The 21,760-nt window shown below is 49.3% G+C and overlaps 26 non-coding genes across 26 annotated transcripts; all 26 read right to left on the bottom strand.

Moving 5' to 3' along the window:
- Nucleotides 1–47: 47 nt before the first annotated feature.
- Nucleotides 48–120, bottom strand: trnak-cuu (transfer RNA lysine (anticodon CUU)). The gene has a single exon. It is a non-coding gene; the product is annotated as a tRNA-Lys (tRNA).
- A 1,357-nt stretch (nucleotides 121–1,477) lies between these two features.
- trnan-guu (transfer RNA asparagine (anticodon GUU)) lies at nucleotides 1,478–1,551 on the bottom strand. Its single transcript has one exon. It is a non-coding gene; the product is annotated as a tRNA-Asn (tRNA).
- A 124-nt stretch (nucleotides 1,552–1,675) lies between these two features.
- trnak-cuu (transfer RNA lysine (anticodon CUU)) lies at nucleotides 1,676–1,749 on the bottom strand. The gene has a single exon. It is a non-coding gene; the product is annotated as a tRNA-Lys (tRNA).
- Nucleotides 1,750–2,544: 795 nt separating this feature from the next.
- trnan-guu (transfer RNA asparagine (anticodon GUU)) lies at nucleotides 2,545–2,618 on the bottom strand. Its single transcript has one exon. It is a non-coding gene; the product is annotated as a tRNA-Asn (tRNA).
- A 126-nt stretch (nucleotides 2,619–2,744) lies between these two features.
- trnak-cuu (transfer RNA lysine (anticodon CUU)) lies at nucleotides 2,745–2,817 on the bottom strand. The gene has a single exon. It is a non-coding gene; the product is annotated as a tRNA-Lys (tRNA).
- Nucleotides 2,818–4,736: 1,919 nt separating this feature from the next.
- trnan-guu (transfer RNA asparagine (anticodon GUU)) lies at nucleotides 4,737–4,810 on the bottom strand. Its single transcript has one exon. It is a non-coding gene; the product is annotated as a tRNA-Asn (tRNA).
- Nucleotides 4,811–4,935: 125 nt separating this feature from the next.
- Nucleotides 4,936–5,008, bottom strand: trnak-cuu (transfer RNA lysine (anticodon CUU)). The gene has a single exon. It is a non-coding gene; the product is annotated as a tRNA-Lys (tRNA).
- Nucleotides 5,009–6,364: 1,356 nt separating this feature from the next.
- Nucleotides 6,365–6,438, bottom strand: trnan-guu (transfer RNA asparagine (anticodon GUU)). Its single transcript has one exon. It is a non-coding gene; the product is annotated as a tRNA-Asn (tRNA).
- Nucleotides 6,439–6,564: 126 nt separating this feature from the next.
- Nucleotides 6,565–6,637, bottom strand: trnak-cuu (transfer RNA lysine (anticodon CUU)). The gene has a single exon. It is a non-coding gene; the product is annotated as a tRNA-Lys (tRNA).
- A 1,357-nt stretch (nucleotides 6,638–7,994) lies between these two features.
- Nucleotides 7,995–8,068, bottom strand: trnan-guu (transfer RNA asparagine (anticodon GUU)). Its single transcript has one exon. It is a non-coding gene; the product is annotated as a tRNA-Asn (tRNA).
- Nucleotides 8,069–8,193: 125 nt separating this feature from the next.
- Nucleotides 8,194–8,266, bottom strand: trnak-cuu (transfer RNA lysine (anticodon CUU)). Its single transcript has one exon. It is a non-coding gene; the product is annotated as a tRNA-Lys (tRNA).
- A 1,919-nt stretch (nucleotides 8,267–10,185) lies between these two features.
- Nucleotides 10,186–10,259, bottom strand: trnan-guu (transfer RNA asparagine (anticodon GUU)). The gene has a single exon. It is a non-coding gene; the product is annotated as a tRNA-Asn (tRNA).
- A 126-nt stretch (nucleotides 10,260–10,385) lies between these two features.
- trnak-cuu (transfer RNA lysine (anticodon CUU)) lies at nucleotides 10,386–10,458 on the bottom strand. The gene has a single exon. It is a non-coding gene; the product is annotated as a tRNA-Lys (tRNA).
- Nucleotides 10,459–11,814: 1,356 nt separating this feature from the next.
- trnan-guu (transfer RNA asparagine (anticodon GUU)) lies at nucleotides 11,815–11,888 on the bottom strand. Its single transcript has one exon. It is a non-coding gene; the product is annotated as a tRNA-Asn (tRNA).
- A 126-nt stretch (nucleotides 11,889–12,014) lies between these two features.
- trnak-cuu (transfer RNA lysine (anticodon CUU)) lies at nucleotides 12,015–12,087 on the bottom strand. Its single transcript has one exon. It is a non-coding gene; the product is annotated as a tRNA-Lys (tRNA).
- A 1,357-nt stretch (nucleotides 12,088–13,444) lies between these two features.
- On the bottom strand, nucleotides 13,445–13,518 carry trnan-guu (transfer RNA asparagine (anticodon GUU)). The gene has a single exon. It is a non-coding gene; the product is annotated as a tRNA-Asn (tRNA).
- A 125-nt stretch (nucleotides 13,519–13,643) lies between these two features.
- On the bottom strand, nucleotides 13,644–13,716 carry trnak-cuu (transfer RNA lysine (anticodon CUU)). Its single transcript has one exon. It is a non-coding gene; the product is annotated as a tRNA-Lys (tRNA).
- A 1,356-nt stretch (nucleotides 13,717–15,072) lies between these two features.
- Nucleotides 15,073–15,146, bottom strand: trnan-guu (transfer RNA asparagine (anticodon GUU)). Its single transcript has one exon. It is a non-coding gene; the product is annotated as a tRNA-Asn (tRNA).
- A 130-nt stretch (nucleotides 15,147–15,276) lies between these two features.
- Nucleotides 15,277–15,349, bottom strand: trnak-cuu (transfer RNA lysine (anticodon CUU)). Its single transcript has one exon. It is a non-coding gene; the product is annotated as a tRNA-Lys (tRNA).
- A 1,357-nt stretch (nucleotides 15,350–16,706) lies between these two features.
- On the bottom strand, nucleotides 16,707–16,780 carry trnan-guu (transfer RNA asparagine (anticodon GUU)). Its single transcript has one exon. It is a non-coding gene; the product is annotated as a tRNA-Asn (tRNA).
- A 126-nt stretch (nucleotides 16,781–16,906) lies between these two features.
- trnak-cuu (transfer RNA lysine (anticodon CUU)) lies at nucleotides 16,907–16,979 on the bottom strand. Its single transcript has one exon. It is a non-coding gene; the product is annotated as a tRNA-Lys (tRNA).
- Nucleotides 16,980–18,335: 1,356 nt separating this feature from the next.
- Nucleotides 18,336–18,409, bottom strand: trnan-guu (transfer RNA asparagine (anticodon GUU)). Its single transcript has one exon. It is a non-coding gene; the product is annotated as a tRNA-Asn (tRNA).
- A 126-nt stretch (nucleotides 18,410–18,535) lies between these two features.
- Nucleotides 18,536–18,608, bottom strand: trnak-cuu (transfer RNA lysine (anticodon CUU)). The gene has a single exon. It is a non-coding gene; the product is annotated as a tRNA-Lys (tRNA).
- A 1,357-nt stretch (nucleotides 18,609–19,965) lies between these two features.
- trnan-guu (transfer RNA asparagine (anticodon GUU)) lies at nucleotides 19,966–20,039 on the bottom strand. Its single transcript has one exon. It is a non-coding gene; the product is annotated as a tRNA-Asn (tRNA).
- Nucleotides 20,040–20,164: 125 nt separating this feature from the next.
- Nucleotides 20,165–20,237, bottom strand: trnak-cuu (transfer RNA lysine (anticodon CUU)). Its single transcript has one exon. It is a non-coding gene; the product is annotated as a tRNA-Lys (tRNA).
- A 1,357-nt stretch (nucleotides 20,238–21,594) lies between these two features.
- On the bottom strand, nucleotides 21,595–21,668 carry trnan-guu (transfer RNA asparagine (anticodon GUU)). The gene has a single exon. It is a non-coding gene; the product is annotated as a tRNA-Asn (tRNA).
- Between the last annotated feature and the right edge of the window lie 92 nt (nucleotides 21,669–21,760).

Raw genomic sequence — 21,760 nt, 5'->3', positions numbered from 1 at the left:
ACGCTGGAAACCGAGACCCCGTTGGGAAGAGAGAGGGCTAATAGATGCGCCCAACGTGGGGCTCGAACCCAAAACCCTGAGATTAAGAGTCTCATGCTCTACCGACTGAGCTAGCCGGGCAACTAAGGTGACCTGCTTCGGGCTGGTCGCGGCCATTATATGTGCCTAAATTGCGCCCGTGAAAGGGAGCCTCACATTTCGCACAGGCTTGGCATAGCCTCTTGCGGGTAAAGTCAGGGTTAAGCCTAGAGGTAGGCTTAGAGTGTACTTTGTTTGTTTGAGCCATATCTGTTGTTGGGGGATACAATTTGACCCAGTAGAGCAGGCCAATAATATGCACAACCCGAAGCTAAAGTTCCGTTTCGGTCTGTCGAGTGAGAGAGCGGTTACCGAAGGCAACCTTCTCCAAATATCCAAAGGCAAAACTGAGTCATACAACAAAGAGTTGGAGGGACACAACCTCCAAACGGAAGCAAAAACGCTAGCACATATAAACCTATGCCGAATCGATTGACCTGATGCCTGAGAGCCTGATAGGTTACAAGTTACCGGTGCCCTCTTTATGAGAACGAAATCCACGTTCGATCAATGTCGGAAGTTATTACGGATGCTCGATGGTGTTTTAAAAGGAGTTTTGAGCAGGACCTCTCTGGAACACAGGCCTCCACCACCCGGAACAAAACATGAGCATTCCATCCACGCGCCACAGCAAACATAAGCTGCTGTAAACTTTCACAACACCCGCTGTCTTCTTTGAACACAAAGCAACTGACCAAGCTGTAAACGCTAAAAGGGCCAAGAAACGTCGTTTCCTGCGTCCGAAATGACACGGATGTGTTAGTGGACACACGTGTGCTAAATTCTGCAGCTGTGTTGGTGGTTGCATGGCAGGACGTCAACGAAAAACACCATTCGTCCCCCCGTTTCGGTCTGTCGAGTGAGAGAGCGGTTACCGAAGGCAAACTTCTCCAAATATCCAAAGATAAAAGTGAGTCATACAACAAAGAGTTGGAGGGACACAACCTCCAACCGGAATCAAAAACGCTAGTACATATAGGCCTATGCCGAATCGATTGACCTCATGCCTGAGAGCCTGAGAGGTTACAAGTTACCGGTGCCCTCCTTATGAGAACAAAATCCACGTTCGATCAATGTCGGAAGTTATTACGGATGCTCGATGGTGTTTTAAAAGGAGTTTTGAGCAGGACCTCTCTGGAACACAGGCCTCCACAACCAGGAACAAAACATGAGTATTCCATCCACGCGCCACAGCAAACATAAGCTGATGTAAACTTTCACAACACCCGCTGTCTTCTCTGAACACAAAGCAACTGACCAAGCTGTAAACGCTAAAAGGGGCCAAGAAACGTCGTGTCATGCGTCCGAAATGACACGGATGTGTTAGTGGACACACGTGTGCTAAATTTTGCAGATGTGTTGGTGGTTGCATGGCCGGACGTCAACGAAAAACACCATTCGTCCCTGGGTGGGCTCGAACCACCAACCTTTCGGTTAACAGCCGAACGCGCTGTCCGATTGCGCCACAGAGACCTACGGCCAGCCAGTCCATGGGTCAGCTTATAAAAAAAAGCAGACCTGGACTTTTCCGGCAATGGTGGACTCGCTTTCCACGCTGGAAACCGAGACCCCTCTGGGAAGAGAGAGGGCTAATAGATGCTCCCAACGTGGGGCTCGAACCCACGACCCTGAGATTAAGAGTCTCATGCTCTACCGACTGAGCTAGCAGGCCAACTGCGTTGACCTGCTTCGGGCTGGTCGCGTCCATTATCTGTGCCTAAATTGCGCCAGTGAAAGGGAGCCTCACATTTGGCACAGGCTTGGCATAGCCTCTTGTGGGTAAAGTCAGGGTTAAGCCTAGAGGTAGGCTTAGAGTGTACTTTGTTTGTTTGAGCCATATCTGTTGTTGGGGGATACAATTTGACCCAGTAGAGCAGGCCAATAATATGCACAACCCGGAGCTAAAGTTCCGTTTCGGTCTGTCGAGTGAGAGAGCGGTTACCGAAGGCAACCTTCTCCAAATATCCAAAGGCAAAAGTGAGTCATACAACAAAGAGTTGGAGGGACACAACCTCCAAACGGAAGCAAAAACGCTAGCACATATAATCCTATGCCGAATCGATTGACCTGATGCCTGAGAGCCTGATAGGTTACAAGTTACCGGTGCCCTCCTTATGAGAACAAAATCCACGTTCGATCAATGTCGGAAGTTATTACGGATGCTCGATGGTGTTTTAAAAGGAGTTTTGAGCAGGACCTCTCTGGAACACAGGCCTCCACCACCCGGAACAAAACATGAGCATTCCATCCACGCGCCACAGCAAACATAAGCTGATGTAAACTTTCACAACACCCGCTGTCTTCTCTGGACACAAAGCAACTGACCAAGCTGTAAACGCTAAAAGGGGCAAAGAAACATCGTGTCATGCGTCCGAAATGACACGGATGTGTTAGTGGACACACGTGTGCTAAATTCTGCAGCTGTGTTGGTGGTTGCATGGCCGGACGTCAACGAAAAACACCCTTCGTCCCTGGGTGGGCTCGAACCACCAACCTTTCGGTTAACAGCCGAACGCGCTGTCCGATTGCGCCACAGAGACCTACGGCCAGCCAGTCCATGGGTCAGTTTATAAAAAAAAGCAGACCTGGACTTTTCCGGCAATGGTGGACTCGCTTTCCACGCTGGAAACCGAGACCCCGTTGGGAAGAGAGAGGGCTAATAGATGCACCCAACGTGGGGCTCGAACCCACGACCCTGAGATTAAGAGTCTCATGCTCTACCGACTGAGCTAGCCGGGCAACTAAGGTGACCTGCTTCGGGCTGGTGGCGGCCATTATCTGTGCCTAAATTGCGCCGGTGAAAGGGAGCCTCACATTTCGCACAGGCTTGGCATAGCCTCTTGCGGGTAAAGTCAGGGTTAAGCCTAGAGGTAGGCTTAGAGTGTACTTTGTTTGTTTGAGCCATATCTGTTGTTGGGGGATACAATTTGACCCAGTAGAGCAGGCCAATAATATGCACAACCCGGAGCTAAAGTTCCGTTTCGGTCTGTCGAGTGAGAGAGCGGTTACCGAAGGCAACCTTCTCCAAATATCCAAAGGCAAAAGTGAGTCATACAACAAAGAGTTGGAGGGACACAACCTCCAAACGGAAGCAAAAACGCTAGCACATATAATCCTATGCCGAATCGATTGACCAGATGCCTGAGAGCCTGATAGGTTACAAGTTACCGGTGCCCTCTTTATGAGAACGAATCCACGTTCGATCAATGTCGGAAGTTAAGACGGATGCTCGATGGTGTTTTAAAAGGAGTTTTGAGCAGGACCTCTCTGGAACACAGGCCTCCACCAACCGGAACAAAACATGAGCATTCCATCCACGCGCCACAGCAAACATAAGCTGATGTAAACTTTCACAACACCCGCTGTCTTCTTTGAACACAAAGCAACTGACCAAGCTGTAAATGCTAAAAGGGCCAAGAAACGTCGTTTCATGCGTCCGAAATGACACGGATGTGTTAGTGGACACACGTGTGCTAAATTCTGCAGCTGTGTTGGTGGTTGCATGGCAGGACGTCAACGAAAAACACCATTCGTCCCCCCGTTTCGGTCTGTCGAGTGAGAGAGCGGTTACCGAAGGCAAACTTCTCCAAATATCCAAAGATAAAAGTGAGTCATACAACAAAGAGTTGGAGAGACACAACCTCCAACCGGAATCAAAAACGCTAGTACATATAGGCCTATGCCGAATCGATTGACCTCATGCCTGAGAGCCTGATAGGTTACAAGTTACCGGTGCCCTCCTTATGAGAACAAAATCCACGTTCGATCAATGTCGGAAGTTATTACGGATGCTCGATGGTGTTTTAAAAGGAGTTTTGAGCAGGACCTCTCTGGAACACAGGCCTCCACCACCCGGAACAAAACATGAGCATTCCATCCACGCGCCACAGCAAACATAAGCTGATGTAAACTTTCACAACACCCGCTGTCTTCTTTGAACACAAAGCAACTGACCAAGCTGTAAATGCTAAAAGGGCCAAGAAACGTTGTTTCATGCGTCCGAAATGACACGGATGTGTTAGTGGACACACGTGTGCTAAATTCTGCAGCTGTGTTGGTGGTTGCATGGCAGGACGTCAACGAAAAACACCATTCGTCCCCCCGTTTCGGTCTGTCGAGTGAGAGAGCGGTTACCGAAGGCAAACTTCTCCAAATATCCAAAGATAAAAGTGAGTCATACAACAAAGAGTTGGAGGGACACAACCTCCAACCGGAATCAAAAACGCTAGTACATATAGGCCTATGCCGAATCGATTGACCTCATGCCTGAGAGCCTGATAGGTTACAAGTTACCGGTGCCCTCCTTATGAGAACAAAATCCACGTTCGATCAATGTCGGAAGTTATTACGGATGCTCGATGGTGTTTTAAAAGGAGTTTTGAGCAGGACCTCTCTGGAACACAGGCCTCCACCACCAGGAACAAAACATGAGTATTCCATCCACTCGCCACAGCAAACATAAGCTGATGTAAACTTTCACAACACCCGCTGTCTTCTCTGAACACAAAGCAACTGACCAAGCTGTAAACGCTAAAAGGGGCCAAGAAACGTCGTGTCATGCGTCCGAAATGACACGGATGTGTTAGTGGACACACGTGTGCTAAATTCTGCAGCTGTGTTGGTGGTTGCATGGCCGGACGTCAACGAAAAACACCATTCGTCCCTGGGTGGGCTCGAACCACCAACCTTTCAGTTAACAGCCGAACGCGCTTTCCGATTGCGCCACAGAGACCTACGGCCAGCCAGTCCATGGGTCAGCTTATAAAAAAAGCAGACCTGGACTTTTCCGGCAATGGTGAACTCGCTTTCCACGCTGGAAACCGAGACCCCGTTGGGAAGAGAGAGGGCTAATAGATGCGCCCAACGTGGGGCTCGAACGCACGACCCGGAGATTAAGAGTCTCATGCTCTACCGACTGAGCTAGCCGGGCAACTAAGGTGACCTGCTTCGGGCTGGTCGCGGCCATTATCTGTGCCTAAATTGCGCCCGAATGGTGGAGCCTCACATTTCGCACAGGCTTGGCATAGCCTCTTGCGGGTAAAGTCAGGGTTAAGCCTAGAGGTAGGCTTAGAGTGTACTTTGTTTGTTTGAGCCATATCTGTTGTTGGGGGATACAATTTGACCCAGTAGAGCAGGCCAATAATATGCACAACCCGGAGCTAAAGTTCCGTTTCGGTCTGTCGAGTGAGAGAGCGGTTACCGAAGTCAACCTTCTCCAAATATCCAAAGGCAAAAGTGAGTCATACAACAAAGAGTTGGAGGGACACAACCTCCAAACGGAAGCAAAAACGCTAGCACATATAATCCTATGCCGAATCGATTGACCTGATGCCTGAGAGCCTGATAGGTTACAAGTTACCGGTGCCCTCTTTATGAGAACGAAATCCACGTTCGATCAATGTCGGAAGTTATGACGGATGCTCGATGGTGTTTTAAAAGGAGTTTTGAGCAGGACCTCTCTGGAACACAGGCCTCCACCACCCGGAACAAAACATGAGCATTCCATCCACGCGCCACAGCAAACATAAGCTGATGTAAACTTTCACAACACCCGCTGTCTTCTTTGAACACAAAGCAACTGACCAAGCTGTAAACGCTAAAAGGGCCAAGAAACGTCGTTTCATGCGTCCGAAATGACACGTATGTGTTAGTGGACACACGTGTGCTAAATTCTGCAGCTGTGTTGGTGGTTGCATGGAAGGACGTCAACGAAAAACACCATTCGTCCCCCCGTTTCGGTCTGTCGAGTGAGAGAGCGGTTACCGAAGGCAAACTTCTCCAAATATCCAAAGATAAAATTGAGTCATACAACAAAGAGTTGGAGGGACACAACCTCCAACCGGAATCAAAAACGCTAGTACATATAGGCCTATGCCAAATCGATTGACCTCATGCCTGAGAGCCTGATAGGTTACAAGTTACCGGTGCCCTCCTTATGAGAACGAAATCCACGTTCGATCAATGTCGGAAGTTATGACGGATGCTCGATGGTGTTTTAAAAGGAGTTTTGAGCAGGACCTCTCTGGAACACAGGCCTCCACCACCCGGAACAAAACATGAGCATTCCATCCACGCGCCACAGCAAACATAAGCTGATGTAAACTTTCACAACACCCGCTGTCTTCTTCGAACACAAAGCAACTGACCAAGCTGTAAACGCTAAAAGGGCCAAGAAACGTCGTGTCATGCGTCCGAAATGACACGGATGTGTTAGTGGACACACGTGTGCTAAATTCTGCAGCTGTGTTGGTGGTTGCATGGCCGGACGTCAACGAAAAACACCATTCGTCCCTGGGTGGGCTCGAACCACCAACTTTTCAGTTAACAGCCGAACGCGCTGTCCGATTGCGCCACAGAGACCTACGGCCAGCCAGTCCATGGGTCAGCTTATAAAAAAAAGCAGACCTGGACTTTTCCGGCAATGGTGGACTCGCTTTCCACGCTGGAAACCGAGACCCCGTTGGGAAGAGAGAGGGCTAATAGATGCGCCCAACGTGGGGCTCGAACCCACGACCCTGAGATTAAGAGTCTCATACTCTACCGACTGAGCTAGCCGGGCAACTAAGGTGACCTGCTTCGGGCTGGTCGCGGCCATTATCTGTTTCTAAATTGCGCCCGTGAAAGGGAGCCTCACATTTCGCACAGGCTTGGCATAGCCTCTTGCGGGTAAAGTCAGGGTTAAGCCTAGAGGTAGGCTTAGAGTGTACTTTGTTTGTTTGAGCCATATCTGTTGTTGTGGGATACAATTTGACCCAGTAGAGCAGGCCAATAATATGCACAACCCGGAGCTAAAGTTCCGTTTCGGTCTGTCGAGTGAGAGAGCGGTTACCGAAGGCAACCTTCTCCAAATATCCAAAGGCAAAAGTGAGTCATACAACAAAGAGTTGGAGGGACACAACCTCCAAACGGAAGCAAAAACGCTAGCACATATAATCCTATGCCGAATCGATTGACCTGATGCCTGAGAGCCTGATAGGTTACAAGTTACCGGTGCCCTCTTTATGAGAACGAAATCCACGTTCGATCAATGTCGGAAGTTATGACGGATGCTCGATGGTGTTTTAAAAGGAGTTTTGAGCAGGACCTCTCTGGAACACAGGCCTCCACCACCCGGAACAAAACATGAGCATTCCATCCACGCGCCACAGCAAACATAAGCTGATGTAAACTTTCACAACACCCGCTGTCTTCTTTGAACACAAAGCAACTGACCAAGCTGTAAACGCTAAAAGGGCCAAGAAAAGTCGTTTCATGCGTCCGAAATGACACGTATGTGTTAGTGGACACACGTGTGCTAAATTCTGCAGCTGTGTTGGTGGTTGCATGGCAGGATGTCAACGAAAAACACCATTCGTCCCCCCGTTTCGGTCTGTCGAGTGAGAGAGCGGTTACCGAAGGCAAACTTCTCCAAATATCCAAAGATAAAAGTGAGTCATACAACAAAGAGTTGGAGGGACACAACCTCCAACCGGAATCAAAAACGCTAGTACATATAGGCCTATGCCGAATCGATTGACCTCATGCCTGAGAGCCTGATAGGTTACAAGTTACCGGTGCCCTCCTTATGAGAACAAAATCCACGTTCGATCAATGTCGGAAGTTATTACGGATGCTCGATGGTGTTTTAAAAGGAGTTTTGAGCAGGACCTCTCTGGAACACAGGCCTCCACCACCAGGAACAAAACATGAGTATTCCATCCACGCGCCACAGCAAACATAAGCTGATGTAAACTTTCACAACACCCGCTGTCTTCTCTGAACACAAAGCAACTGACCAAGCTGTAAACGCTAAAAGGGGCCAAGAAACGTCGTGTCATGCGTCCGAAATGACACGGATGTGTTAGTGGACACACGTGTGCTAAATTCTGCAGCTGTGTTGGTGGTTGCATGGCCGGACGTCAACGAAAAACACCATTCGTCCCTGGGTGGGCTCGAACCACCAACCTTTCAGTTAACAGCCGAACGCGCTGTCCGATTGCGCCACAGAGACCTACGGCCAGCCAGTCCATGGGTCAGCTTATAAAAAAAGCAGACCTGGACTTTTCCGGCAATGGTGAACTCGCTTTCCACGCTGGAAACCGAGACCCCGTTGGGAAGAGAGAGGGCTAATAGATGCGCCCAACGTGGGGCTCGAACGCACGACCCGGAGATTAAGAGTCTCATGCTCTACCGACTGAGCTAGCCGGGCAACTAAGGTGACCTGCTTCGGGCTGGTCGCGGCCATTATCTGTGCCTAAATTGCGCCCGAATGGTGGAGCCTCACATTTCGCACAGGCTTGGCATAGCCTCTTGCGGGTAAAGTCAGGGTTAAGCCTAGAGGTAGGCTTAGAGTGTACTTTGTTTGTTTGAGCCATATCTGTTGTTGGGGGATACAATTTGACCCAGTAGAGCAGGCCAATAATATGCACAACCCGGAGCTAAAGTTCCGTTTCGGTCTGTCGAGTGAGAGAGCGGTTACCGAAGGCAACCTTCTCCAAATATCCAAAGGCAAAAGTGAGTCATACAACAAAGAGTTGGAGGGACACAACCTCCAAACGGAAGCAAAAACGCTAGCACATATAATCCTATGCCGAATCGATTGACCAGATGCCTGAGAGCCTGATAGGTTACAAGTTACCGGTGCCCTCTTTATGAGAACGAATCCACGTTCGATCAATGTCGGAAGTTAAGACGGATGCTCGATGGTGTTTTAAAAGGAGTTTTGAGCAGGACCTCTCTGGAACACAGGCCTCCACCAACCGGAACAAAACATGAGCATTCCATCCACGCGCCACAGCAAACATAAGCTGATGTAAACTTTCACAACACCCGCTGTCTTCTTTGAACACAAAGCAACTGACCAAGCTGTAAATGCTAAAAGGGCCAAGAAACGTCGTTTCATGCGTCCGAAATGACACGGATGTGTTAGTGGACACACGTGTGCTAAATTCTGCAGCTGTGTTGGTGGTTGCATGGCAGGACGTCAACGAAAAACACCATTCGTCCCCCCGTTTCGGTCTGTCGAGTGAGAGAGCGGTTACCGAAGGCAAACTTCTCCAAATATCCAAAGATAAAAGTGAGTCATACAACAAAGAGTTGGAGAGACACAACCTCCAACCGGAATCAAAAACGCTAGTACATATAGGCCTATGCCGAATCGATTGACCTCATGCCTGAGAGCCTGATAGGTTACAAGTTACCGGTGCCCTCCTTATGAGAACAAAATCCACGTTCGATCAATGTCGGAAGTTATTACGGATGCTCGATGGTGTTTTAAAAGGAGTTTTGAGCAGGACCTCTCTGGAACACAGGCCTCCACCACCCGGAACAAAACATGAGCATTCCATCCACGCGCCACAGCAAACATAAGCTGATGTAAACTTTCACAACACCCGCTGTCTTCTTTGAACACAAAGCAACTGACCAAGCTGTAAATGCTAAAAGGGCCAAGAAACGTTGTTTCATGCGTCCGAAATGACACGGATGTGTTAGTGGACACACGTGTGCTAAATTCTGCAGCTGTGTTGGTGGTTGCATGGCAGGACGTCAACGAAAAACACCATTCGTCCCCCCGTTTCGGTCTGTCGAGTGAGAGAGCGGTTACCGAAGGCAAACTTCTCCAAATATCCAAAGATAAAAGTGAGTTATACAACAAAGAGTTGGAGGGACACAACCTCCAACCGGAATCAAAAACGCTAGTACATATAGGCCTATGCCGAATCGATTGACCTCATGCCTGAGAGCCTGATAGGTTACAAGTTACCGGTGCCCTCCTTATGAGAACAAAATCCACGTTCGATCAATGTCGGAAGTTATTACGGATGCTCGATGGTGTTTTAAAAGGAGTTTTGAGCAGGACCTCTCTGGAACACAGGCCTCCACCACCAGGAACAAAACATGAGTATTCCATCCACGCGCCACAGCAAACATAAGCTGATGTAAACTTTCACAACACCCGCTGTCTTCTCTGAACACAAAGCAACTGACCAAGCTGTAAACGCTAAAAGGGGCCAAGAAACGTCGTGTCATGCGTCCGAAATGACACGGATGTGTTAGTGGACACACGTGTGCTAAATTCTGCAGCTGTGTTGGTGGTTGCATGGCCGGACGTCAACGAAAAACACCATTCGTCCCTGGGTGGGCTCGAACCACCAACCTTCCGGTTAACAGCCGAACGCGCTGTCCGATTGCACCACAGAGACCTACGGCCAGCCAGTCCATGGGTCAGCTTATAAAAAAAAGCAGACCTGGACTTTTCCGGCAATGGTGGACTCGCTTTCCACGCTGGAAAACGAGACCCCGTTGGGAAGAGAGAGGGCTAATAGATGCGCCCAACGTGGGGCTCGAACCCACGACCCTGAGATTAAGAGTCTCATGCTCTACCGACTGAGCTAGCCGGACAACTAAGGTGACCTGCTTCGGGCTGCTCGCGGCCATTATCTGTGCCAAAATTGCGCCCGTGAAAGGGAGCCTCACATTTCGCACAGGCTTGGCATAGCCTCTTGCGGGTAAAGTCAGGGTTAAGCCTAGAGGTAGGCTTAGAGTGTACTTTGTTTGTTTGAGCCATATCTGTTGTTGGGGGATACAATTTGACCCAGTAGAGCAGGCCAATAATATGCACAACCCGGAGCTAAAGTTCCGTTTCGGTCTGTCGAGTGAGAGAGCGGTTACCGAAGTCAACCTTCTCCAAATATCCAAAGGCAAAAGTGAGTCATACAACAAAGAGTTGGAGGGACACAACCTCCAAACGGAAGCAAAAACGCTAGCACATATAATCCTATGCCGAATCGATTGACCTGATGCCTGAGAGCCTGATAGGTTACAAGTTACCGGTGCCCTCTTTATGAGAACGAAATCCACGTTCGATCAATGTCGGAAGTTATGACGGATGCTCGATGGTGTTTTAAAAGGAGTTTTGAGCAGGACCTCTCTGGAACACAGGCCTCCACCACCCGGAACAAAACATGAGCATTCCATCCACGCGCCACAGCAAACATAAGCTGATGTAAACTTTCACAACACCCGCTGTCTTCTTTGAACACAAAGCAACTGACCAAGCTGTAAACGCTAAAAGGGCCAAGAAACGTCGTTTCATGCGTCCGAAATGACACGTATGTGTTAGTGGACACACGTGTGCTAAATTCTGCAGCTGTGTTGGTGGTTGCATGGAAGGACGTCAACGAAAAACACCATTCGTCCCCCCGTTTCGGTCTGTCGAGTGAGAGAGCGGTTACCGAAGGCAAACTTCTCCAAATATCCAAAGATAAAAGTGAGTCATACAACAAAGAGTTGGAGGGACACAACCTCCAACCGGAATCAAAAACGCTAGTACATATAGGCCTATGCCAAATCGATTGACCTCATGCCTGAGAGCCTGATAGGTTACAAGTTACCGGTGCCCTCCTTATGAGAACGAAATCCACGTTCGATCAATGTCGGAAGTTATGACGGATGCTCGATGGTGTTTTAAAAGGAGTTTTGAGCAGGACCTCTCTGGAACACAGGCCTCCACCACCCGGAACAAAACATGAGCATTCCATCCACGCGCCACAGCAAACATAAGCTGATGTAAACTTTCACAACACCCGCTGTCTTCTTCGAACACAAAGCAACTGACCAAGCTGTAAACGCTAAAAGGGCCAAGAAACGTCGTGTCATGCGTCCGAAATGACACGGATGTGTTAGTGGACACACGTGTGCTAAATTCTGCAGCTGTGTTGGTGGTTGCATGGCCGGACGTCAACGAAAAACACCATTCGTCCCTGGGTGGGCTCGAACCACCAACTTTTCGGTTAACAGCCGAACGCGCTGTCCGATTGCGCCACAGAGACCTACGGCCAGCCAGTCCATGGGTCAGCTTATAAAAAAAAGCAGACCTGGACTTTTCCGGCAATGGTGGACTCGCTTTCCACGCTGGAAACCGAGACCCCGTTGGGAAGAGAGAGGGCTAATAGATGCGCCCAACGTGGGGCTCGAACCCACGACCCTGAGATTAAGAGTCTCATACTCTACCGACTGAGCTAGCCGGGCAACTAAGGTGACCTGCTTCGGGCTGGTCGCGGCCATTATCTGTTTCTAAATTGCGCCCGTGAAAGGGAGCCTCACATTTCGCACAGGCTTGGCATAGCCTCTTGCGGGTAAAGTCAGGGTTAAGCCTAGAGGTAGGCTTAGAGTGTACTTTGTTTGTTTGAGCCATATCTGTTGTTGTGGGATACAATTTGACCCAGTAGAGCAGGCCAATAATATGCACAACCCGGAGCTAAAGTTCCGTTTCGGTCTGTCGAGTGAGAGAGCGGTTACCGAAGGCAACCTTCTCCAAATATCCAAAGGCAAAAGTGAGTCATACAACAAAGAGTTGGAGGGACACAACCTCCAAACGGAAGCAAAAACGCTAGCACATATAATCCTATGCCGAATCGATTGACCTGATGCCTGAGAGCCTGATAGGTTACAAGTTACCGGTGCCCTCTTTATGAGAACGAAATCCACGTTCGATCAATGTCGGAAGTTATGACGGATGCTCGATGGTGTTTTAAAAGGAGTTTTGAGCAGGACCTCTCTGGAACACAGGCCTCCACCACCCGGAACAAAACATGAGCATTCCATCCACGCGCCACAGCAAACATAAGCTGATGTAAACTTTCACAACACCCGCTGTCTTCTTTGAACACAAAGCAACTGACCAAGCTGTAAACGCTAAAAGGGCCAAGAAAAGTCGTTTCATGCGTCCGAAATGACACGTATGTGTTAGTGGACACACGTGTGCTAAATTCTGCAGCTGTGTTGGTGGTTGCATGGCAGGATGTCAACGAAAAACACCATTCGTCCCCCCGTTTCGGTCTGTCGAGTGAGAGAGCGGTTACCGAAGGCAAACTTCTCCAAATATCCAAAGATAAAAGTGAGTCATACAACAAAGAGTTGGAGGGACACAACCTCCAACCGGAATCAAAAACGCTAGTACATATAGGCCTATGCCGAATCGATTGACCTCATGCCTGAGAGCCTGATAGGTTACAAGTTACCGGTGCCCTCCTTATGAGAACAAAATCCACGTTCGATCAATGTCGGAAGTTATTACGGATGCTCGATGGTGTTTTAAAAGGAGTTTTGAGCAGGACCTCTCTGGAACACAGGCCTCCACCACCAGGAACAAAACATGAGTATTCCATCCACGCGCCACAGCAAACATAAGCTGATGTAAACTTTCACAACACCCGCTGTCTTCTCTGAACACAAAGCAACTGACCAAGCTGTAAACGCTAAAAGGGGCCAAGAAACGTCGTGTCATGCGTCCGAAATGACACGGATGTGTTAGTGGACACACGTGTGCTAAATTCTGCAGCTGTGTTGGTGGTTGCATGGCCGGACGTCAACGAAAAACACCATTCGTCCCTGGGTGGGCTCGAACCACCAACCTTTCAGTTAACAGCCGAACGCGCTGTCCGATTGCGCCACAGAGACCTACGGCCAGCCAGTCCATGGGTCAGCTTATAAAAAAAGCAGACCTGGACTTTTCCGGCAATGGTGAACTCGCTTTCCACGCTGGAAACCGAGACCCCGTTGGGAAGAGAGAGGGCTAATAGATGCGCCCAACGTGGGGCTCGAACGCACGACCCGGAGATTAAGAGTCTCATGCTCTACCGACTGAGCTAGCCGGGCAACTAAGGTGACCTGCTTCGGGCTGGTCGCGGCCATTATCTGTGCCTAAATTGCGCCCGAATGGTGGAGCCTCACATTTCGCACAGGCTTGGCATAGCCTCTTGCGGGTAAAGTCAGGGTTAAGCCTAGAGGTAGGCTTAGAGTGTACTTTGTTTGTTTGAGCCATATCTGTTGTTGGGGGATACAATTTGACCCAGTAGAGCAGGCCAATAATATGCACAACCCGGAGCTAAAGTTCCGTTTCGGTCTGTCGAGTGAGAGAGCAGTTACCGAAGGCAACCTTCTCCAAATATCCAAAGGCAAAAGTGAGTCATACAACAAAGAGTTGGAGGGACACAACCTCCAAACGGAAGCAAAAACGCTAGCACATATAATCCTATGCCGAATCGATTGACCTGATGCCTGAGAGCCTGATAGGTTACAAGTTACCGGTGCCCTCTTTATGAGAACGAAATCCACGTTCGATCAATGTCGGAAGTTATTACGGATGCTCGATGGTGTTTTAAAAGGAGTTTTGAGCAGGACCTCTCTGGAACACAGGCCTCCACCACCCGGAACAAAACATGAGCATTCCATCCACGCGCCACAGCAAACATAAGCTGATGTAACTTTCACAACACCCGCTGTCTTCTTTGAACACAAAGCAACTGACCAAGCTGTAAACGCTAAAAGGGCCAAGAAACGTCGTTTCATGCGTCCGAAATGACACGGATGTGTTAGTGGACACACGTGTGCTAAATTCTGCAGCTGTGTTGGTGGTTGCATGGCAGGACGTCAACGAAAAACACCATTCGTCCCCCCGTTTCGGTCTGTCGAGTGAGAGAGCGGTTACCGAAGGCAAACTTCTCCAAATATCCAAAGATAAAAGTGAGTCATACAACAAAGAGTTGGAGGGACACAACCTCCAACCGGAATCAAAAACGCTAGTACATATAGGCCTATGCCGAATCGATTGACCTCATGCCTGAGAGCCTGATAGGTTACAAGTTACCGGTGCCCTCCTTATGAGAACAAAATCCACGTTCGATCAATGTCGGAAGTTATTACGGATGCTCGATGGTGTTTTAAAAGGAGTTTTGAGCAGGACCTCTCTGGAACACAGGCCTCCACCACCAGGAACAAAACATGAGTATTCCATCCACGCGCCACAGCAAACATAAGCTGATGTAAACTTTCACAACACCCGCTGTCTTCTCTGAACACAAAGCAACTGACCAAGCTGTAAACGCTAAAAGGGGCCAAGAAACGTCGTGTCATGCGTCCGAAATGACACGGATGTGTTAGTGGACACACGTGTGCTAAATTCTGCAGCTGTGTTGGTGGTTGCATGGCCGGACGTCAACGAAAAACACCATTCGTCCCTGGGTGGGCTCGAACCACCAACCTTTCGGTTAACAGCCGAACGCGCTGTCCGATTGCGCCACAGAGACCTACGGCCGGCCAGCCAGTCCATGGGTCAGCTTATAAAAAAAAGCAGACCTGGACTTTTCCGGCAATGGTGGACTCGCTTTCCACGCTGGAAACCGAGACCCCGTTGGGAAGAGAGAGGGCTAATAGATGCGCCCAACGTGGGGCTCGAACCCAAAACCCTGAGATTAAGAGTCTCATGCTCTACCGACTGAGCTAGCCGGAAAACTAAGGTGACCTGCTTCGGGCTGGTCGCGGCCATTATATGTGCCTAAATTGCGCCCGTGAAAGGGAGCCTCACATTTCGCACAGGCTTGGCATAGCCTCTTGCGGGTAAAGTCAGGGTTAAGCCTAGAGGTAGGCTTAGAGTGTACTTTGTTTGTTTGAGCCATATCTGTTGTTGGGGGATACAATTTGACCCAGTAGAGCAGGCCAATAATATGCACAACCCGAAGCTAAAGTTCCGTTTCGGTCTGTCGAGTGAGAGAGCGGTTACCGAAGGCAACCTTCTCCAAATATCCAAAGGCAAAACTGAGTCATACAACAAAGAGTTGGAGGGACACAACCTCCAAACGGAAGCAAAAACGCTAGCACATATAATCCTATGCCGAATCGATTGACCTGATGCCTGAGAGCCTGATAGGTTACAAGTTACCGGTGCCCTCTTTATGAGAACGAAATCCACGTTCGATCAATGTCGGAAGTTATGACGGATGCTCGATGGTGTTTTAAAAGGAGTTTTGAGCAGGACCTCTCTGGAACACAGGCCTCCACCACCCGGAACAAAACATGAGCATTCCATCCACGCGCCACAGCAAACATAAGCTGATGTAAACTTTCACAACACCCGCTGTCTTCTTTGAACACAAAGCAACTGACCAAGCTGTAAATGCTAAAAGGGCCAAGAAACGTTGTTTCATGCGTCCGAAATGACACGGATGTGTTAGTGGACACACGTGTGCTAAATTCTGCAGCTGTGTTGGTGGTTGCATGGCAGGACGTCAACGAAAAACACCATTCGTCCCCCCGTTTCGGTCTGTCGAGTGAGAGAGCGGTTACCGAAGGCAAACTTCTCCAAATATCCAAAGATAAAAGTGAGTTATACAACAAAGAGTTGGAGGGACACAACCTCCAACCGGAATCAAAAACGCTAGTACATATAGGCCTATGCCGAATCGATTGACCTCATGCCTGAGAGCCTGATAGGTTACAAGTTACCGGTGCCCTCCTTATGAGAACAAAATCCACGTTCGATCAATGTCGGAAGTTATTACGGATGCTCGATGGTGTTTTAAAAGGAGTTTTGAGCAGGACCTCTCTGGAACACAGGCCTCCACCACCAGGAACAAAACATGAGTATTCCATCCACGCGCCACAGCAAACATAAGCTGATGTAAACTTTCACAACACCCGCTGTCTTCTCTGAACACAAAGCAACTGACCAAGCTGTAAACGCTAAAAGGGGCCAAGAAACGTCGTGTCATGCGTCCGAAATGACACGGATGTGTTAGTGGACACACGTGTGCTAAATTCTGCAGCTGTGTTGGTGGTTGCATGGCCGGACGTCAACGAAAAACACCATTCGTCCCTGGGTGGGCTCGAACCACCAACCTTCCGGTTAACAGCCGAACGCGCTGTCCGATTGCACCACAGAGACCTACGGCCAGCCAGTCCATGGGTCAGCTTATAAAAAAAAGCAGACCTGGACTTTTCCGGCAATGGTGGACTCGCTTTCCACGCTGGAAAACGAGACCCCGTTGGGAAGAGAGAGGGCTAATAGATGCGCCCAACGTGGGGCTCGAACCCACGACCCTGAGATTAAGAGTCTCATGCTCTACCGACTGAGCTAGCCGGACAACTAAGGTGACCTGCTTCGGGCTGCTCGCGGCCATTATCTGTGCCAAAATTGCGCCCGTGAAAGGGAGCCTCACATTTCGCACAGGCTTGGCATAGCCTCTTGCGGGTAAAGTCAGGGTTAAGCCTAGAGGTAGGCTTAGAGTGTACTTTGTTTGTTTGAGCCATATCTGTTGTTGGGGGATACAATTTGACCCAGTAGAGCAGGCCAATAAAATGCACAACCCGGAGCTAAAGTTCCGTTTCGGTCTGTCGAGTGAGAGAGCGGTTACCGAAGTCAACCTTCTCCAAATATCCAAAGGCAAAAGTGAGTCATACAACAAAGAGTTGGAGGGACACAACCTCCAAACGGAAGCAAAAACGCTAGCACATATAATCCTATGCCGAATCGATTGACCTGATGCCTGAGAGCCTGATAGGTTACAAGTTACCGGTGCCCTCTTTATGAGAACGAAATCCACGTTCGATCAATGTCGGAAGTTATGACGGATGCTCGATGGTGTTTTAAAAGGAGTTTTGAGCAGGACCTCTCTGGAACACAGGCCTCCACCACCCGGAACAAAACATGAGCATTCCATCCACGCGCCACAGCAAACATAAGCTGATGTAACTTTCACAACACCCGCTGTCTTCTTTGAACACAAAGCAACTGACCAAGCTGTAAACGCTAAAAGGGCCAAGAAACGTCGTTTCATGCGTCCGAAATGACACGGATGTGTTAGTGGACACACGTGTGCTAAATTCTGCAGCTGTGTTGGTGGTTGCATGGCAGGACGTCAACGAAAAACACCATTCGTCCCCCCGTTTCGGTCTGTCGAGTGAGAGAGCGGTTACCGAAGGCAAACTTCTCCAAATATCCAAAGATAAAAGTGAGTCATACAACAAAGAGTTGGAGGGACACAACCTCCAACCGGAATCAAAAACGCTAGTACATATAGGCCTATGCCGAATCGATTGACCTCATGCCTGAGAGCCTGATAGGTTACAAGTTACCGGTGCCCTCCTTATGAGAACAAAATCCACGTTCGATCAATGTCGGAAGTTATTACGGATGCTCGATGGTGTTTTAAAAGGAGTTTTGAGCAGGACCTCTCTGGAACACAGGCCTCCACCACCAGGAACAAAACATGAGTATTCCATCCACGCGCCACAGCAAACATAAGCTGATGTAAACTTTCACAACACCCGCTGTCTTCTCTGAACACAAAGCAACTGACCAAGCTGTAAACGCTAAAAGGGGCCAAGAAACGTCGTGTCATGCGTCCGAAATGACACGGATGTGTTAGTGGACACACGTGTGCTAAATTCTGCAGCTGTGTTGGTGGTTGCATGGCCGGACGTCAACGAAAAACACCATTCGTCCCTGGGTGGGCTCGAACCACCAACCTTTCGGTTAACAGCCGAACGCGCTGTCCGATTGCGCCACAGAGACCTACGGCCAGCCAGTCCATGGGTCAGCTTATAAAAAAAAGCAGACCTGGACTTTTCCGGCAATGGTGGACTCGCTTTCCACGCTGGAAACCGAGACCCCGTTGGGAAGAGAGAGGGCTAATAGATGCGCCCAACGTGGGGCTCGAACCCAAAACCCTGAGATTAAGAGTCTCATGCTCTACCGACTGAGCTAGCCGGAAAACTAAGGTGACCTGCTTCGGGCTGGTCGCGGCCATTATATGTGCCTAAATTGCGCCCGTGAAAGGGAGCCTCACATTTCGCACAGGCTTGGCATAGCCTCTTGCGGGTAAAGTCAGGGTTAAGCCTAGAGGTAGGCTTAGAGTGTACTTTGTTTGTTTGAGCCATATCTGTTGTTGGGGGATACAATTTGACCCAGTAGAGCAGGCCAATAATATGCACAACCCGAAGCTAAAGTTCCGTTTCGGTCTGTCGAGTGAGAGAGCGGTTACCGAAGGCAACCTTCTCCAAATATCCAAAGGCAAAACTGAGTCATACAACAAAGAGTTGGAGGGACACAACCTCCAAACGGAAGCAAAAACGCTAGCACATATAATCCTATGCCGAATCGATTGACCTGATGCCTGAGAGCCTGATAGGTTACAAGTTACCGGTGCCCTCTTTATGAGAACGAAATCCACGTTCGATCAATGTCGGAAGTTATGACGGATGCTCGATGGTGTTTTAAAAGGAGTTTTGAGCAGGACCTCTCTGGAACACAGGCCTCCACCACCCGGAACAAAACATGAGCATTCCATCCACGCGCCACAGCAAACATAAGCTGATGTAAACTTTCACAACACCCGCTGTCTTCTTTGAACACAAAGCAACTGACCAAGCTGTAAACGCTAAAAGGGCCAAGAAAAGTCGTTTCATGCGTCCGAAATGACACGTATGTGTTAGTGGACACACGTGTGCTAAATTCTGCAGCTGTGTTGGTGGTTGCATGGCAGGATGTCAACGAAAAAGACAATTCGTCCCCCCGTTTCGGTCTGTCGAGTGAGAGAGCGGTTACCGAAGGCAAACTTCTCCAAATATCCAAAGATAAAAGTGAGTCATACAACAAAGAGTTGGAGGGACACAACCTCCAACCGGAATCAAAAACGCTAGTACATATAGGCCTATGCCGAATCGATTGACCTCATGCCTGAGAGCCTGATAGGTTACAAGTTACCGGTGCCCTCCTTATGAGAACAAAATCCACGTTCGATCAATGTCGGAAGTTATTACGGATGCTCGATGGTGTTTTAAAAGGAGTTTTGAGCAGGACCTCTCTGGAACACAGGCCTCCACCACCAGGAACAAAACATGAGTATTCCATCCACGCGCCACAGCAAACATAAGCTGATGTAAACTTTCACAACACCCGCTGTCTTCTCTGAACACAAAGCAACTGACCAAGCTGTAAACGCTAAAAGGGGCCAAGAAACGTCGTGTCATGCGTCCGAAATGACACGGATGTGTTAGTGGACACACGTGTGCTAAATTCTGCAGCTGTGTTGGTGGTTGCATGGCCGGACGTCAACGAAAAACACCATTCGTCCCTGGGTGGGCTCGAACCACCAACCTTTCAGTTAACAGCCGAACGCGCTGTCCGATTGCGCCACAGAGACCTACGGCCAGCCAGTCCATGGGTCAGCTTATAAAAAAAGCAGACCTGGACTTTTCCGGCAATGGTGAACTCGCTTTCCACGCTGGAAACCGAGACCCCGTTGGGAAGAGAGAGGGCTAATAGATGCGCCCAACGTGGGGCTCGAACGCACGACCCGGAGATTAAGAGTCTCATGCTCTACCGACTGAGCTAGCCGGGCAACTAAGGTGACCTGCTTCGGGCTGGTCGCGGCCATTATCTGTGCCTAAATTGCGCCCGAATGGTGGAGCCTCACATTTCGCACAGGCTTGGCATAGCCTCTTGCGGGTAAAGTCAGGGTTAAGCCTAGAGGTAGGCTTAGAGTGTACTTTGTTTGTTTGAGCCATATCTGTTGTTGGGGGATACAATTTGACCCAGTAGAGCAGGCCAATAATATGCACAACCCGGAGCTAAAGTTCCGTTTCGGTCTGTCGAGTGAGAGAGCAGTTACCGAAGGCAACCTTCTCCAAATATCCAAAGGCAAAAGTGAGTCATACAACAAAGAGTTGGAGGGACACAACCTCCAAACGGAAGCAAAAACGCTAGCACATATAATCCTATGCCGAATCGATTGACCTGATGCCTGAGAGCCTGATAGGTTACAAGTTACCGGTGCCCTCTTTATGAGAACGAAATCCACGTTCGATCAATGTCGGAAGTTATTACGGATGCTCGATGGTGTTTTAAAAGGAGTTTTGAGCAGGACCTCTCTGGAACACAGGCCTCCACCACCCGGAACAAAACATGAGCATTCCATCCACGCGCCACAGCAAACATAAGCTGATGTAAACTTTCACAACACCCGCTGTCTTCTTTGAACACAAAGCAACTGACCAAGCTGTAAACGCTAAAAGGGCCAAGAAACGTCGTTTCATGCGTCCGAAATGACACGGATGTGTTAGTGGACACACGTGTGCTAAATTCTGCAGCTGTGTTGGTGGTTGCATGGCAGGACGTCAACGAAAAACACCATTCGTCCCCCCGTTTCGGTCTGTCGAGTGAGAGAGCGGTTACCGAAGGCAAACTTCTCCAAATATCCAAAGATAAAAGTGAGTCATACAACAAAGAGTTGGAGGGACACAACCTCCAACCGGAATCAAAAACGCTAGTACATATAGGCCTATGCCGAATCGATTGACCTCATGCCTGAGAGCCTGATAGGTTACAAGTTACCGGTGCCCTCCTTATGAGAACAAAATCCACGTTCGATCAATGTCGGAAGTTATTACGGATGCTCGATGGTGTTTTAAAAGGAGTTTTGAGCAGGACCTCTCTGGAACACAGGCCTCCACCACCAGGAACAAAACATGAGTATTCCATCCACGCGCCACAGCAAACATAAGCTGATGTAAACTTTCACAACACCCGCTGTCTTCTCTGAACACAAAGCAACTGACCAAGCTGTAAACGCTAAAAGGGGCCAAGAAACGTCGTGTCATGCGTCCGAAATGACACGGATGTGTTAGTGGACATACGTGTGCTAAATTCTGCAGCTGTGTTGGTGGTTGCATGGCCGGACGTCAACGAAAAACACCATTCGTCCCTGGGTGGGCTCGAACCACCAACCTTTCGGTTAACAGCCGAACGCGCTGTCCGATTGCGCCACAGAGACCTACGGCCAGCCAGTCCATGGGTCAGCTTATAAAAAAAAGCAGACCTGGACTTTTCCGGCAATGGTGGACTCGCTTTCCACGCTGGAAACCG

Source organism: Siphateles boraxobius, unplaced genomic scaffold, assembly GCF_051911475.1.
Source record: "Siphateles boraxobius isolate OS27281-9 unplaced genomic scaffold, OSU_SipBor_1 61, whole genome shotgun sequence".
In the NCBI taxonomy this organism is placed as follows: domain Eukaryota; kingdom Metazoa; phylum Chordata; class Actinopteri; order Cypriniformes; family Leuciscidae; genus Siphateles; species Siphateles boraxobius.
Note: the sequence above shows the minus strand (reverse complement) of the source record. Positions and strands in the feature narration are given on the sequence as shown.